This window comes from Moschus berezovskii, chromosome 19, assembly GCF_049115385.1.
Source record: "Moschus berezovskii isolate FMDL1 chromosome 19, NW_MosBer_1.0, whole genome shotgun sequence".
NCBI lineage: Eukaryota > Metazoa > Chordata > Mammalia > Artiodactyla > Moschidae > Moschus > Moschus berezovskii.
In genome coordinates this window covers 48,783,147-48,800,444 of record NC_142478.1, presented here as the reverse complement: position 1 = coordinate 48,800,444, position 17,298 = coordinate 48,783,147, and positions in this window count along the sequence as shown.

The window sequence follows — 17,298 nt, the reverse complement described above, 5'->3', positions numbered from 1 at the left end:
ACAGGAGCCTTGGCCCCTGAGGCACAACTAACCCCAGGTACTGACTCAGGGGTTTCTTTTGTCTCCCTCCTCCTTCCAGGGATGTGAGAGATGCAGTGTCCTGGTCAGGACCCCTTCCTCCTGATCACCCTCTGGAGGGGAGGGTCAGTGGGTGGAAAGGGACCCTTTGCTGTCTCTTCTCCCCTCTCCCTGCAGGGGAGCAGAGGGGAGGCTGTGCTCAGGGCACTGATCAGACCAAAGACCCTGGGGATGCACCTGCCAATTTCCCAGGAGCCAGAAGTGGGTTGTTTTCCAAAATAAGCCAAATTCTCAGTCAAGATCCTCGAAATCCATGTGGGTGTACAGAGGCTTGGGGGTGGAGGTGAGTTTCCGATGTGTCCTTTCCAAAACAAACTCCCCAGACATCTGGAGCAGGAACACTGCTGTCTGCCTCTCTGTCTCCCTGAGATTCACTTTAGCTCATAAAAGCTTCTGAGCTGCACAGCGTCCTCTGGAAGAGAAAGAGGAAAGCTCCCTATGGTCAGACCAGAGGTCTCAGAGCTCTTTTGGAATAGAGGGCCCTTTCTTTGCGGGATGACTGGAAGCTCTGGGAAATGCTGATCCACAGCAAGTTTTAAAAACTTTATTCTTGGTATGAGAGCTCTCTTCCAACTCCCAATCCCCAGACAGACTCTAACATGGAACTGAAAAACACCAGGAAAACTTCATTTATTCAATCTCAAGTGACAGAAACACAGCTGAAGTAGCTTCTGCAGAAGCAAGAATTTGCTGCCTTATGTAACAAAAGCATCCAGAGTGATGGTTTCAGGTGTGGCTTGATCTAGGGGCTCAAGTGACAGTCTCAAGATCTTGTCTTCTTTTCTCAATCTCATGTATCAGATTTCTCCATGTGTGCTTTGGCGCTTTGCATCTGGCACCAAAATAGCTGCCTGGGTCTGAGTCTCAGTAGCATCTGAGTCTTCTCAGCATTTTTCTTTCTCAACAGTTTCACTGAACAATTGAAAACTGCATCCAACTGGTCCACTCACTGCTCCATGCCCATCCCTGGGGTGATCTCTGGCAGGGGAATTGATGATATAGTTATCTGGGCTTGGGTCACATCACCATCTTAGATGAGGAAGGGAAAAAGCCCCCTGACCACATGGAATGATGGAGGGGATGGTTCATCAAGGAAAATGCAGGTCGGTTCCTAGAAGGAGGTGGACCACATGTAGACTCAGCAACACCAACAAACACCCATCACCCCTCAAGCTCCAGATCGTCTGGTCTGCTCCTTCCTTCTTCCTCGGGCCTCTTATGGGCTGGTCTCCCTGCTCCCCTCACTGCAAGGTCATCTGCTCTGACTTGGTCATCCATTCATTATCCTTACGTGGGGCATGTGTGGTATCTAAGCAATTAGACTCTGAGATCTCGGGAGGGCTGTGTCTTATCTCACTGTGCTCTGTGACCCCAGCTCTTGGCACATTGTGTCTGCATCTGTCAAGTGTCAAGTCTGTGTTTAGAGAATGAAAGGAAGACTGACTGAAGAGAAACCTGAGTCAGTCCACACGCTTTCCTGCTCTGATGTTTTGTGGGTTTTCGTGTTTTGGTCTGTATCAAGTCTATGTCATCTGCCTGGGACAGCTGCAGAGAGGATGTGAGGTCAGGCAGGAGGATGACTGCCACGGATGAGGTCACCTCAGGGTCTGAGGAATAGGGGATATTAAGGCTGGTTTTTTGGTCTGAGTGCGTATGTTTTGCTTTGTTTTTGCAAGCCCTGGGCAGTAAGGACCAGAAAGATTGAGAGCCAGCTTCAGTTCAGCTCCTCCCAGGCACACACATCTGGTCACACACAATTTTGTGACCCTGTCGCTGATTTGTGGTGGTCAGCACAGTACTGGTACAAATAAGTGGTGAATAAACTACAGTCAAGTGAATGAGTCAAATGAATCTGGCTTGCTGTGCCCCAGGCAGGTGAGGCTTAGGATTCCCATAGTTTGGGTAGAATGGGCTGGGAATTAACGTGGTTCAACATCTCCCACCGCCATCTGGAAACTATAACATATGTCTGCCGATCACAAAGGGGATGCAATGGTGCTGTGGGCCCAGGTCTCTTTCCAATACTCAGAGAAATTAAGTTTTCAGAAGATTTTTCTGTTTTTCTTCTTCTTTTTTTAAAGGTTTTGCCTAAATGTCTTTAAGAAGTTAATACCTCTCTTCAGACAAGCTGGTGAGCCACAATGATGACACATTTTCAGTGATGAAACATCATTGAAAGCTTTTTAAAAGAGAGGCAGACAAACAATTGTTACAACTTCAGGATGAGATAATTTACCAGCTGAATTGCTAAAATAGGAGGAATCTGGCCTTTTCTACTGTAACGAAACAATAATCTGAAGATGAAGCATTTAAAAAATGCACTGTCAGAGTTCATACTGAAACAAGAATGATTAAACCACCATTGTTCTGGCCCATTCCTTGCAGTTCTAGAAGGTTTCCAAAGTTGAGGCTCTGAGTAAAAGAAGAATGTTCTCCTCAGATGCATCTCAATTGTATTTGTTCTGTTTTATCCCATGGGGAGCTTGCCGGTGACAGGCTGTCCACAGCAGGGGTGTCTGGACTCTGGGGTGGGTGTCTGGACTCTGGGGTCTGTGTCTGATGTTAGCCTGGAGCGAGGCAGCCCCAGCAAGTGTCCAGAGGGTCATTGAGTGTCTGGTGGGGATGGGGGATCTGAGGACACTCATCCACTTAACACTGCACGACAACGGTGGAAAGCACGGGCTTCCTCCTGCACAGATGTCACCCTCTCAGGGAGCGTGGGTCAGAGCTGCCCCTCTGCAGAGGGACCAGCGGACTTGCCAGGTGTTTCCATGGGAGATGCCCCATCCTCAGACATGAGGCTCTTCTCCAGGGTGTGGGTTCCAGATGGGAACGAGCCTCTTAGAGGCGCTGTCATGTGTCTGGGGCACTTCATGTCTCCTGGTTCAGGAGGTCTCAGGGGACGACTGGGGCCAGAAAGGCACGTGCAGGAGCATGGACTTGGGTCCCCCTGACTTCCCTGGGCTTCAGCCTCCTCCTCTGCTGGGTGGGTGTCATCACAATGCCTGCCTCTGGGGGCGCTGTGGGGTTACAGGGGATGATGTGTTTCCTGGGTTTGCCAAGCTGTGAAGGGGACTGTGTGTGAACCGTGAACTTCCAGATGTTCAAGCAGGTTTTAGAAAAGGCAGAGGCACCAAAGATCAAATTGCCAACATCCGCTGGATCATGGAGAAAGCAAGAGAGTTCCAGAAAAACATCTATTTCTGCTTCATTGACTATGCCAAAGCCATTGACTGTGTGGATCACAATAAACTGGAAAATTCTGAAAGAGATGGGAATACCAAACCACCTGACCTGCCTCTTGAGAAACCTGTATGCATTTCTCCAAAGAAGACACAAAGATGGCTAACGAACACATGAAAAAATGCTCAACATCCCTCATAATCAGAGAAATGCAAATCAAAACCACAATGAGATACCATTTCACACCAGTCAGAATGGCTGCTATCCAAAAGTCTACATGCAATAAATGCTGGAGAGGGTGTGGAGGAAAGGGAACCCTCTTACACTGTTGGTGGGAATGCAAATTAGTACAGCCACTATGGAGAACAGTGTGGAGATTCCTCAAAAAACTGGAAATAGAACTGCCATATGATCCAGCAATCACACTCCTGGGCGTACACACCGAAGAAACCAGAATTGAAAGAAACACATGTACTCCAATGTTCATTGCAGCACTGTTTATAATAGCCAGGACATGGAAGCAACCTAGATGTCCATCTGCAGACGAATGGATAAGAAAGCTTTGGTACATATACACAATGGAGTATTTTTCAGCCATCAAAAAGAATGCATTTGAATCAGTTCTAATGAGGTGGATGAAATTGGAGCCTATTATACAGGGTGAAGTCAGCCTGAAAGAAAAACATCAGTACAGTATACTAACGCATATATATGGAATTTAGAAAGACGATAACAATAACCCTGTATACGAGACAGCAAAAGAGACATAGGTATATAGAACAGTCTCTGGGACTCTGTGGGAGACGGTGAAGGTGGGATGATTGGGGAGAACGGCATTGTAGCATGTTTATTATCATATGTGAAATGAATCACCAGTCCAGGTTCAACGTATGATACAGGATGCTTGGGGCTGGTGCACGGGGATGACTTGGAGGGAGGATATGGGGAAGAGAGAGGTGGGAGGTGGGTTCAAGAGGGGGAACACATCTACACCCGGGGCGGATTCGTGTCAATGTATGGCAAAACCAACCAATATATTAATGTAAAGTAATTTTCCTCCAATAAGATAAATAAATAAATAAAAATAAAATCAATGCAAAGTAAAAAAGGTACATATGAATGAGGGAAAATAAAGAAACAGCAACCACGAGCTATTAAACATGTAATTAAAATGGAAGAAAAAAAGAAACCTGTATGCAGGTCAGGAAGCAACAGTTAGAACTGGACATGGAACAACAGACTGGTTCCAAATAGGAAAAGGAGTACGTCAAGGCTGTATATTGTCACCCTACTTATTTAACTTATATGCAGAGTACATCATGAGGAACACTGGGCTGGAAGAAGCATAAGGTGGAATCAAGATATGCAGATGACACCACCCTTATAGCAGAAAGTGAAGAGGAAGTAAAAAGCCTCTTGATGAAAGTAAAAGAGGAGAGTGAAAAGGTTGGCTTGAAGCTCAACATTCAGAAAACAAAGATCATGGCATCTGGTCCCATCAATTCATGGGAAATAGATGGGGAAACAGTAGAAACAGTGTCAGACTTTATTTTGGGGGGGCTCCAAAATCACTGCGGATGCTGATTGCAGCCACGAAATTAAAAGATGCTTACTCCTTGGAAGGAAAGTTATGACCAACCTTGATAGTATATTAAAAAGCAGAGACATTACTTTGCCAACCAAGGTCCGTCTAGTCAAGGCTATGGTTTTTCCCATGGTCATGTATGGATGTGAGAGTTGGACTGTGAAGAAAGCTGATCGCCAAAGAATTGATGCTTTTGAACTGTGGTGTTGGAGAAGACTCTTGAGAGTCCCTTGTACTTCAAGGAGATCCAACCAGTCCATTCTAAGGGAGATCAATCCTGGGTGTTCATTGAAAGGACTGATGCTAAAGCTGAAACTCCAATACTTTGGCCACCTCATGCGAAGAGTTGACTCACTGGAAAAGACTCTGATGCTCGGAAAGGTTGGGGGTGGGAGGAGACGGGGACGACAGAGAATGAGATGGCTGGATGGCATCACGGACTCGATGGACATGAGTTTGAGTGAACTCCGGGAGTTGGTGATGGACAGGGAGGCCTGGCGTGCTGTGATTCATGGGGTCTCGAAGAGTCGGACACGACTGAGCGACTGAACTGAACTGAACTGAAGGGGGCTGTGCTCCGTGAGTGGATGTGAGTGAGTGACCAGGTGCAACCACTTCCTGAGTCAGTGAGGTTGCACTGTGCACCTGGTCAGATCCCGGCGGGTGTGCCAGACCCCCGGGGCTGTCCCCGGATCCAGGGAGTGGACGTGTCCTTGGGACCTCTGGGCTCTTGGCGGTTTTGAAGCTCTGGAGAGAAATGAGGTAGTGGAGTGGCTGGCGGTCCTGTCTGAGCCCCTGGAATCACGTCTCATAAACTCTCGAAGGTCAAGGGCAATTTTGTTTCAGACCAAATCCTCCACCATCTTCCCCATCCAGAATCCTCTTTAGCAGTCGACACAGCCACCTGCCTCAGGGAGTGACACACGTCCAACTCCTCCTGCAGTTTCCTCCAGCTGTGAGATGCAGAGGAGCTGCCAGCAGCCTGCAGACAGCCTCAGGGAGTCGGGATGGTTGTGACGTGAAGTGGGTTGATTCATTCACGGACAGGGATTCGGTTACTCTGGGTGCATGACTGCTACCTCCAGAGAGTCTGAAATGATGAGGGTCACGTGCTCTCACTCAAACCTCCTCCCAGGCTATGAGGAAGTCAGGCTCAGCCCAACCCCAACCCGCGGATGGTCGTGTATTACACACACTTACGGGTAGGCCGACACTGAAAGCACAGGTCAAGCCCTCCTGAAAGCCCGTGAGCACCCCATGTCTCCTTGGTGGGACTTGATCCATCCTCACCAGCAGGAAGGGTCTACCTGACATCCCAGAGGCAGGACCTTTACTTCCTACTCAGTACCAGCCCACAGCATCCTCTGATCCACCAGATGGACCCAGGACTGCGTAGGGACCGTGGGAAGAGACCACCTTGCCTGCTGGTCCCTTTACATGTACCTGTCATATTTGGGGAGAGGGGTGCGGGTCTCCAAAATATGTTAGCCCGCCAGCCCCCTCATGACCAACAAGGATAAAATTGTAAGGCCTGTGATGCTAGTTAACAAGCTAGACATTTCAACCCAGAGAAACTTGCTTCTGGGTTCATGGTGCTGAGAAAACAAAATTACAGAGATGGAGTTTCTAAATGAGAGCAAACCATTTCCAACTCCTTTGACTGCTGCTGCTGCTGCTGCTGCTAAGTCACTTCAGTCGTGTCCGACTCTGTGTGACCCCACAGACGGCAGTCCACCAGGCTCCCCCGTCCCTAGGATTCTCCAGGCAAGAACACTGGAGTGGGTTGCCATTTCCTTCTCCAATGTGTGAAAGTGAAGTCGCTCAGTCATGTCTGACTTGTAGCGACTCCATGGACTGCAGCCCACCAGGCTCCTCCGTCCATGGGATTTTCTAGGCAAGAGTACCTGAGTGGCTTGCCATTGCCTTCTCCGAACTCCTTTGACTAGGGAAGGCTCATTCCTAGAAAATGGAAATCGGCCTTGATTGGCTTCATGTGCTCAGTGATGTCAGCAGGCGGCCTCTCCCACTTGGCTTGTGGCCCCATTGATACCGCACTGGCTTCATCTCAGGATGTCCTGTGTGGTGCAGAGGGGAAGAAGGTGCTGCTCTCAGCAGTTTCAGTGGAAGTCACAGAACAGGTTCTGATTGGCTTCTGTGGGTCACGTGCCTATGCCAGAGCCAATCACTGAGGCTGGGATGGGGACAGGTGATTGGCCAGATCCATATCACATGACGGCCCAGGGGCGGAGCCTGATGCCAGCCCCCACCCCCAATCCCTAAGAAACCCTGGGAGCTGTATGAGAAAGGGTTAGCAACCCACCACGCCTACCCCTCTGTGCCTCCAAGCACAGACCCAGCTTCTTCAGTTAATTGCTTTCAGCTTTGGGAGGTGGCACGTTATTGTGGTGACGTGACCCTGAGCTTTCAGTCCAGGCTGTCCCCTGTCCCAGGGCTGCGTGAAGACCATGTGCAGTCATGTTACCCCCAGCCTTTCACAGGATGACAGAGGTCCCCGTGAGCAATTCTAAGTAGGGTGGGAAGCACTCCCCTCCTGCTCCTGGGGTCAGGGAGGACCTTTCACCTTGTCACTCAGATGGATACACAGGCTCAGACAGATTCCAGTCCCCCCGATAATTAAATCCTTCTGATCAGAGCATGGACAGTGGGTGGGAGTGGAAGGGAAATAGTTAAATGTGTAAGTCCCCCACCCCTATTCTCTCTCTGTGCTGACCTAACCCCCCAGGTCTGGAGGGCCCGACAGCATTGCCCCCTCCCAGATGCCCCTGGTAATCTGGGTGTTTCATCTGACTTGGGTCAGTGACAGCGGGGATCCGAGGCTGCCCTGCCTGGATCCTTCACCCCCACCCACCGCAGCGTGGAGTCCAGCTTCAGCAGGGTCCCCGCACCCCATGTCCTCCGGGCTCATTGGAGCCCTGCTATCCTTCCTGAGGGGGTGTTACCTTTAGTCCCCCCCATCTGCTCACAAGGGGTTAACCCATCACCTGGGACAGCTGCCCTGGGCTCCTCTGTGGAGGGGTCAGCAGGAAGACCTCACAATCTGATGGCCTCCCACCGGCAGAGACGCGTGTCATCCTCATCCAGGGTCTGGACACTAAGCACAGGGACTCTCGGTGAGCAGCTTAAGGATGAATAACAAAAGGCACTCATGTGCCCACCCCCCAGCATTTTACTCTCCCTGCAGAGACCCCAGGGCTGACGCCCTCCAGAGTTTGCAGTTTCTTCTTTTCCCTGCGTGCATGTGATGGTCTGAACTCCCCAAGTACTGCTGTAAATGTAGCTCACCTCACTGATATATCTTCACTTTCACTTGTGTGTTTATGATTCATAGACTTGTGTGTGTGATAATCTGTCTGTATGGATTTAATCTTCCTGAGACTTTCTCTTTGACTCATGGCTTATTTAGAAATGTGTTGTTCAATTTCCAAATATTCAGGCATTCAGGAATAATTTCCAGATATTGATTTCTAGTTTAATTCCATAATGATTCAAGAATGTACCTTCATGATTAACAGTCCAGCTTTTATGGCCCGGATATGGTCTAAATTAGTGAAAGTTCTGCACGTGCCTGAGAACGACTGTGTCCTGCTGTCACTGTGCAGAGTGTTCTAGATCGTCCTTAAGTTGAGTCTCTTGGTAGTCTCTGTTTGAGTCATCAATATCCTTACTGATTTGCTTATCCTTGCTTGATGGTGGCTGGGATTGGATTGATGAAGTCTCCTCACCTAACTGTGGAGCTGCCAGTTTTTCCTTTCAGTTCTATTGGTTTTTAATTGGTGTAATTTGAAGTTGTGTTGTTAGGCGCACAGCTATTTAGGACTGTTGCATTTTCTGGGTGCACATTCCCTTTTATCATCCTGTAACAGCCCACTCAGTCATGTCCAACTGTTTGTGACCCCAGTCCTTGGAATTCTCTAGGCCAGAATATTGGAGTGGGTAGCCTTTCCCTTCTCCAGGGGATCTTCCCAACCCAGGGATCAAACCCAGATCTCCCGCATTGCAGGTGGATTCTGAGGATGAGATGGTTGGATGGCATCACTGATAGAATGGACATGAGTTTGAGTAAACTCTGGGAGCTGGTGATGGACAAGGAGGCCTGGCATGCTGCAGTCCATAGGTCACAAAGAGTCAGACAGCACCGAGTGACTGAACTGAACTGAGCAGCCCACTCATCCCCAGATGTCATCCTGTCCTGAAGTCCACTTTGCCTGAAATCAGGATATTTACTCCAGCTTTCTTTTGTTTGCTATCTGCATGGTATTCTTTCCTCATTCCTTTGACTCCTAACAAAGACATGTTTTTATCTTTAAGGTGGGTTTATTTTTTACCATTTATAGCCAGTTATTGCTTATTTTCATCCAATCTGATGATCTCTGGGTGCTAACTGATGAGTTTCGACCACTCAACATTAAAATGACAATTGATGGAATGGGATTCATATCGGCCGTCTTGCTGGTTGTTCTCTATCTGTTCCCCTTATTCTTTCTTTTTCCCTCTTTTTTGCCTTTTCTTGAGTTTAATTGAACTTTTGTTATTATCCCATTTTATTTCCTCAGTTGACGTACTATTACCAAAAGCAGAGTCTGGCTGCTCACTGCTCAAAAGCTGATAAAGAGGCCAGTTTAATGGAAAGGAAACTTTGCTTTATTTTGGATGCTGGCAGCCAGAGTGAAGGGGAGGACCAGATGTATGTCCAAAGGCTGACCCCTCCACCAACAGTCAGGGAGCAAGAGCTTTTATAGATGGAGGGAGGGGGCTACATGCAGAAAGAGCACTGTCAGCTCTGACAGTCATCTTGAAATTGGTCACCAGTTGTCTGATCAGCATTGATTGTTTTAGGTACAAGCTTTCATTCAAGAATCAGTTTGTTTCCATTTTTTGAAGCCAGTTCTTGGAATTGTGGCAGCTTATGTCATGGTTACAGTCTGGTCATCATGTAGTTGACTTCTCCCACCTGGTTGGGGTTTCAGTATCTATAAAGCAGTTCACAGACTATGGCTCAGAATATTATCTTATAGCCCTTGAGAAGGAACTAAATATCCTTGACCATGCTTAATGAGCATATTATTATTATTTTGTCTCTTTTGACTGTTTTCCTTTGTTTCTCTATGTTCTCCCTTCTCCGATTAAACTTATTCTTTGGCTGAAGCTTTCCATAGACGAAAGGCAGGCTGAGGACATGGTCGGGAAGGATCACAGAGTCCTGCTTCATTTCAATACCTCATTTTAAAATATTGAACTATGGTTTGTAATTTTCACTTTTAAATAATGAGTCCACCTTCGAATAAGAACATATAGCTTCCCTTGAAGTGTGAGGACTGTGTGGCAATGTATCCCTGGAACCTCTCTGCTATCCCCCATGCAGTGTTTTGTTAGGCGTTTCAAATTTTCCAGGCTCAACTCTTGGCTATTTGGGAAATTTTGACTTTAATCTTCCTACCAGCTTCCTTTGGTGGCATCCAGTTCAGCAAGTGCTGGCCCCTCTTCTCTCTGAAAGTGTCTGTCTATCTGTCTGTCCTTCTCCATTTCAGGTGAGTTGTTTGCTGTGCAAGCTCAACTCTCTAAGGAAGTCAGGAAAAGCTGTTGCTTTGCAGTCTGTCTGGCTTTTTTCCATAGTATCTGGGTGGGAGCTACAGTCTTTTTCTGATCACCACCTTTCTAAGCATAAACCATAATTCTAAACACAATTTTGAAAGCAACTTTTGATAAGCTGAGAAAACAAAACAAAAAACTAGAATCCTTTCTAGTTTAAATAACCAGATCAGATAGAAATGCCATATTTTATCAATGTGCCAGCATCCCAAAGCAGCGGGATCTTCATTTTGATCTAGAGTTACAATGCAATCCCTGAATCATTCCTCCAGTGATTTATTCCACACCTGGTATAAGTAGCTTATGGGCAGTTCTAACAGAGAGATGCTAACTTGATGAAATGCTCATGATATTCACATCGCACTGCCTCACCTGGAGCTTTTCTGATGGGCAGTAGAATGTGGAGGCAGCTCCAACCAGGATTCCAGGAGCAAGAGTAGAACTTGTGAAGCAGAGTGAGGGAGCCGGTCAGCTTCTGTTTTGGATTTTCTTGACACACCAGGTGTATTGCGCTGACAGCTTATCTCCCCTTACTTGAGCACTGACGTGGGGCTGGAGTCTAGGGCCCTTCATCTCCCAAAGTCACAGCAAACGTGATCATCCCACCACGGCGAGGTGTGCGCACCAGGGGAAACCAGATGGACCCAGGGAAGAGAGGGGGCAACACACAGAAATAAAACACCACAGAATCTCTGGGGAACCTGGCCCGAGGATGGATCGTAACAGCCAGAGACAAGAGCAGCTTAACCGTTATTCAAACATTTTCTTCTGGGTCCTAGAGAGTCCAGGAAATAACAAAGAACCTGTATGTCCCTTATTAATCGCTTAAGCACATTTTCATGTTTGCAAGTTACTTTGCTGTAATTTATTATTTCTTTCCAGTGGCTCCATCAAAGACATCTGTACAGAAATCTGTATAATCCACTGATTCAATAAGATGTCTGCTGCTGCTGCTAAGTCGCTTCAGTCATGTCCGACTCTGTGCGACCCCATGGACTGCAGCCCACCAGGCTCCTCTGTCCATGCGATTTTCTAGGCAAGAGTACTGGAGTGGCTTGCCATTGCCTTCTCCGAATAAGATGTCTAGTTGATGCTTAATGAGAGGTTGGGGTCGAGGCAAGTTGTCTGGTCTCCGGGGGCGAAGGCTGTCATGGTGAGACCTCTGAGCACCCATGGAATATTTCAGTCTGTGTGTGTCTGTCTGTCTTTCTTTCTCTGTCTCTGTCTCTCTCTCTCTCTTTCACGTATATGTATCATGAGTGGCCACACCTCTCTTCCAGGTCCCAGGCTCTGTGGTTTCTCCATCCCCGCTCTCTGAACCACTACAACTTGTACAGTTAATCCCCTTTCGTCCCGACCCTGAGGACATCGCTGAGATGTTCACAGGAAGCAGGTTAGATTTTTCAAATGACCTCAGATCTTTCAGAAACTAAGGTTCCCTGAATATGGCACAGCCCCCAAATCCAGCTATGGACCTGTAGTGAAGGGAAATTGCAGGGAGAATGGGGGTGGGGGTTCATTTCCCCTGCTATCCCCTGCCTAATCAGACTTCTGTTCAGGACCCTGGAGAGCTGCCCATGGGAGGGAACAGGTTGTGCTGGAACCTCTGTCACAGACTCATACAACCCCCCTACCCAGTCCCCAAAGGGAGCCTCCCAGCCCTAAGTCCCAAGAGGAGTCTCCCAGCAGGTATCCAGCAAGGAAGGAGGGTTGGGCAGAACATGAAGAGCCCTCAGCTGTGAGAAGTCATAGCCCAGGAGCAGGCAAGAAAGGAGAAATGGGTACTGTGCTAGGCAAATTTTTTCATTCTTTTTCTTAAATCTACTTTTTAAAGTTGAAGTGTAGATTTAGAAAGTTGTGTTAGTTTCAGGTGTACAACAAAGTGGTTCATATATATATATATATATATATATACACATATATTCTTTTTCAGATTCTTTCCCGTTGTAGGTTATTATGAGATATTGATTGAATAGTGTGGAATCCCCTGTGCTATATAGTAGGACCTTGTTTTTTACCTATTTTATATATAGTAGTTTGTATCTGCTGATCCCAAACTCTCAATTTATCCCTCCACTCTCCACTTTCCCCTTTGTTAACCATAAACTAGTTTTTTATGTCTGTGAGTCAGTTTCTGTTTTATAAATAAATTTATTTCTATCATTTTTAATAATCTATGTATAAATGATATCATATAGTATTTGTCTTTCTCTTTCTGACTTCCTAAGTTAGTATGATAATCTCTAGTTGCATCCAGTTTTCTACAAATGGTATTTTTTCATTCGTTTTTATGACTGAATAATATTCCATTTTATATATGTACCACATCTTCTTTAACCACTTATTTGTCAATGGACACTTAGGCTGCTTCCATGTCTTAGCTATGAACATAGGGGTGCATGTATTTATTCTAATTAGTGTTCTCCAAATATATGCCCCGCAGTGGAATTGCCATATACTATGGTAATTATTTTTAGATTTTAAAGAACCTTTATACTGTTCTCCATAATGGCTGCACCAATTTTCATTCCCACCAACAGTGTAGGAGAGTTCCCTTTTCTCATACTATCTCCAGCTTTTACTGTTGTAGACTTTTTGATGATAGCCATTCTGACTGGTGTGAAGTGGTACCTCACTGTAGTTTTTATTTGCATTTCTATAATAATTAGCGGTCTTGAGCCTCTTTTCATGTTTCTGTTGGCCGTTCTTTCTTTCTTAAAGCCTTTACTTTGAGACATGATGAGAAAATCTTACAAGTGCAGATGAGTGAAACATGATTCTAGTTGAACATGAAGACCATGTAACCAGAGAGCTTTAATAGTTATGCTATGCTATTATCAGCTATGCTGTTCCCAGGGCTCTGAGACTGACAGAGTGTGGGGCTGAAAGTGATGGTGGTTAGTGTTCCTCTCTCTCTACCTCACCCTCTTCTTGTACAGAGCCCACACCAGCCCACTTGGAACCCTTCGTAAGGACAATCACGTCCTCTTGGACCTCAGGAATCTCTTTCTTCCTCCATGCCCTCACCCACATCCCAGCAAACAAAGCCCCCTGTGGTCGGTCTCAGGTCACAATGGTGGCCCCAGTGGCCTAGACCTCAGCAGCAGCTGTCATTGCTCAGCACACGGTTTGCTAGACTTTGGCCAGGTCTTCACAAGGTGCCACCAGGAGAGGTTGGCCATTGATGCCAAGTTTTAAGCCAACAGAGCACCAGTCCACAAACTTGATGCCACACTTACTCTGGGTGAATATCAGATCAGATCAGATCAGATCAGTCGCTCAGTTGTGTCCGACTCTCCGCGACCCCATGAATCTACATATATGTAATCCCTTTGCCAACAAAGGTCTGTCTAGTAGAAGCTATGGTTTTCCCAGTAGTCACGTATGGATGTGAGAGTTGGACTATAAAGATGGTTGAGCACCGAAGAATTGATGCTTTCATACTGTGGTGTTGGAGAAGACTCTTGAGAGTTCCTTGGACAGCAGGGAGATCAAACCAGTCAGTCCTAAAGGAAAGCAACCCTGAATATTCATTGGAAGGACTGATGCTGAAGCTGAAGCTCCAATATTTTGGCCACCTGATGCGAAGAGCTGACTCATTGGAAAAGACCCTGATTCTGGGAAAGACTGAAGGCAGGAGAAGAAGGGGGTGACAGAGGATAAGATGGTGACTCAATGGACGTCAATTTGAGCAAACTCTTGGAGAGAGTGAAGGACGAGAAAGCCTGGAGTGCTGCAGTCCATGGGGTCACAGTGTCAGACACGACTTAGTGACTGAACAACAATTCCCTTTGTTGGATAAATCAAGGCTGGACCACATGCTCATCCCTGAACCAGTCACAGAGGATGGAAGTCACCAGTTAACCTAGATCTGAGCTACATAATCTACTCTGGCTCTGGGGGACAGTCACCACCCCCAAGTCACGGTGCCAGAAAGTTGAATGAAGCAACTCAGCTTCACCACAGGGAATCTGGGGCCGTTATGAATATTCAGAGCCTTGACACTTGTGGGCACGACAAATAAATGGATACCGCACCTAAGATGAGGTTTTTCCTTCCAGGACATGAGGGGACGTGTGGGCAAACCAGCCGTGCATCCAGTGGACAGAGCACAGGGGGACCCTTGTCCTGGAGTTGGAGTTGGGAAAGGGGTCAGGGCAAAGAGGAGCCTGACATGTGGTAACTGAGTGTGACTTCCCAGGACCCTGGTCCAGCAGTGCTGAAATTTTGTCATGGAAGGTCACTTCCATTTAAATTTTAAAAGTACAAATATTTTTAAATATTTAAACTAAAAATATTTTAACTACAGGCAGCTTTCAAATTTCCAGGGCACTGGCACAAAGTTACTTTAGTTACATTATATCATTTTGGAACTAAAAGGAAAAACAGTAGATATTCCTGCAGTAAAATCGATAAGGTAATTATCCTGTAATGAATGCCAAACCCTCGGGAGTAAGCTAATTTGGGCTTTTTATTCAGTTTCTCAAAACCCTCCAGGACTGTGCCTTGTGAGAGAAAGGGTGCTTGTGGGGTCTGAAGCAGAGCCTAGAGCCCCCCCATCTCCCCACAAGCCCAGCCATGGGAGAGGCAGGGGACAGCATCAGGAGTCACATGTGTGTGGACAGTGTCCCCCACCTGCCCAGGCCTCCTCCCCTGCAGGGACCCTGCTGCTTCTGAGTTTGACAAGGGGACCTGACAAAGGGGATCCTGACAGCTCTGGCCTATTAACAAGAGTCCTCAGAGAGCTTCGACTAGAGGAATTTTCCCAAATTTCATCGTTCATTGCTTTGTTTGGGGGTAAAAATAAGCCATCACTTTAAAAGTAGCACATTTGATACCTATTTCTCAGTGGCTTCTCCTTTCAAATAGAGGTTTTTCGGGATCTAAAGACTGAAGCTGAATAATTCATGATCTGTTCTTTCCCAGATTTGGGTGTTTTAAGTGCATTAACTTCATGAAAACACTTGGGCTGCAGCTTTCCTGAGAGCTAACTGTGGGAACAGCTCTTGGGCATTTGTGGCTAAAGGTGGGACTTCCCAAGTGGCACTAGCGGTAAAGAACCCACCTTCCAATGCAGGACATGTAAGATGGGAAGATCCCCTGGAGGAGCATGGCAGCCCACTCCAGTATTCTTGCCTGGAGAATCCTCACAGAAAGAGGAGCCTGATGGACAAGAGTCCATAAGGTTGCAATGAGTCAGACACAACTGAAGCAATTTAGCACACATGCACACACACACAGACACACACACACACACACACACACGTGACTAAAGGTGAGACCTTGAGCCCGTTACCAACCTCTTGGAGCTTCAGTTTCCTCATCTGTAAACCATGTCATAGGCTTATTGTGAGGCTGAATCCACCAAACGTACCGCGCTTGGTCCCAGCCCCACACTGTCAGTGCTCAGACACATGTGCATGGATGCTGTCAGCCCAGATTGTCCCCGTGATTGGGCCTGGCCTTCGTCAGCCCATTTCCAAGCTTTCCTGAACACATCTGCATGTTCTTACTACATGTCAGGTGCATCCCCTGTGGTGGTCAGTGTACCTAAAGTTCACGCCCACCACCACTTAGAAGACAAGCAGCCCACACATTGAGACAAAGAAGGCTCTGCAAGGACCTACCCACTTTGGTTCTGCACAAACTTGGGGGGTGTTGTCCTGAAGGCACATCTCTGAGTCAAATGTGGCTTTAGAATCTGGAGAAATCCATTCATTAAGGATTAGGGCAGTCAGTGAGCTCCTTCTACATGCCAGGCACCAATCCAGTAAGGGAAACCAAAACAAAACCTGCCCATAGGCCAGTGGAAGGAGGTGGAGAAGTGGGAAGAGAAGGTGATGTGTGAGATGGTCAAGGGTACTGGAGGAAGGAAGAGGCGAGGAGTGTGGAGCACGTTGTGGGGGGCATAGCTTTATCCCTCACAGAGGTAAAGGGGTTAAAATGTAGAGGATGAGGGAGCTGAAAATAATTCCCATTCAACATGCAAATCTGTTAACTGAGAGGGCTAAGCCTCACTGCAGGAAGTAGCCTCGTGTTGACATGTGGGGAACAGGTCACGTGACTCTAAATAAAGTTAATGACTGCTTGGGCCATGTGCTTCAGGCAGGTAAGATCCCGAGTCTGGGCCAATGGGAGGCACTGGGTGGGAGAGAGACGCTGGCCAGGGCAGCTCTAACTGCAGAGTAGCTGGGGCCGCATCTCCCAGGAGCCCTGGGGCTTTTCTTTAATGCCCGCCTCAGGTCAGTGACCATTGTCAAGGGAGCCTGGTGGGCTATGGTCCAGAGGGTTGCAAAGGGTTGGACATGACTGAAGTGACTTAGCACATCATAGGAATAGGAAAGGGTTTGATTTGAGCCAAACTGAGAACTGTACCCAAAAGACAGCTACTTAGATAATTCTGAGGTACTACTCCCAAGAAGCATCCTGCACCATCTTGGAATGTACCTCCTCTCACATTAAATCCTGTGGTTCTCAGAGTGGGGCCCCTGGACCAGCAGCATCAGCATCTCCTGGAAAGTTGTTAGTGATAAAAGAAATGTTTACATGTGGAGGACTGGGGAAGTCATCCTGGCTTATGCATGAGTTAACTTGAATATTATGCTAACTAAAGCAGCTTGTTTATGGCCAATCAAACACGTATTGTACATCTGCTTTATTTTTTTAAGGGTGCATTGACTGGAAGAAAAGAATGTCCATGTTAAAAACAAAGATTGAGTGGCCTCCTTTCCTAGGACACCAGTGTTGTTCCTCCTTCAATGATAAGATTCCCTTCCTAGGTGCCAAGGCTACATTGATTCTCTGTGTACATGCTGATCTCCTTCTTTTCTTTTCCTTATTTC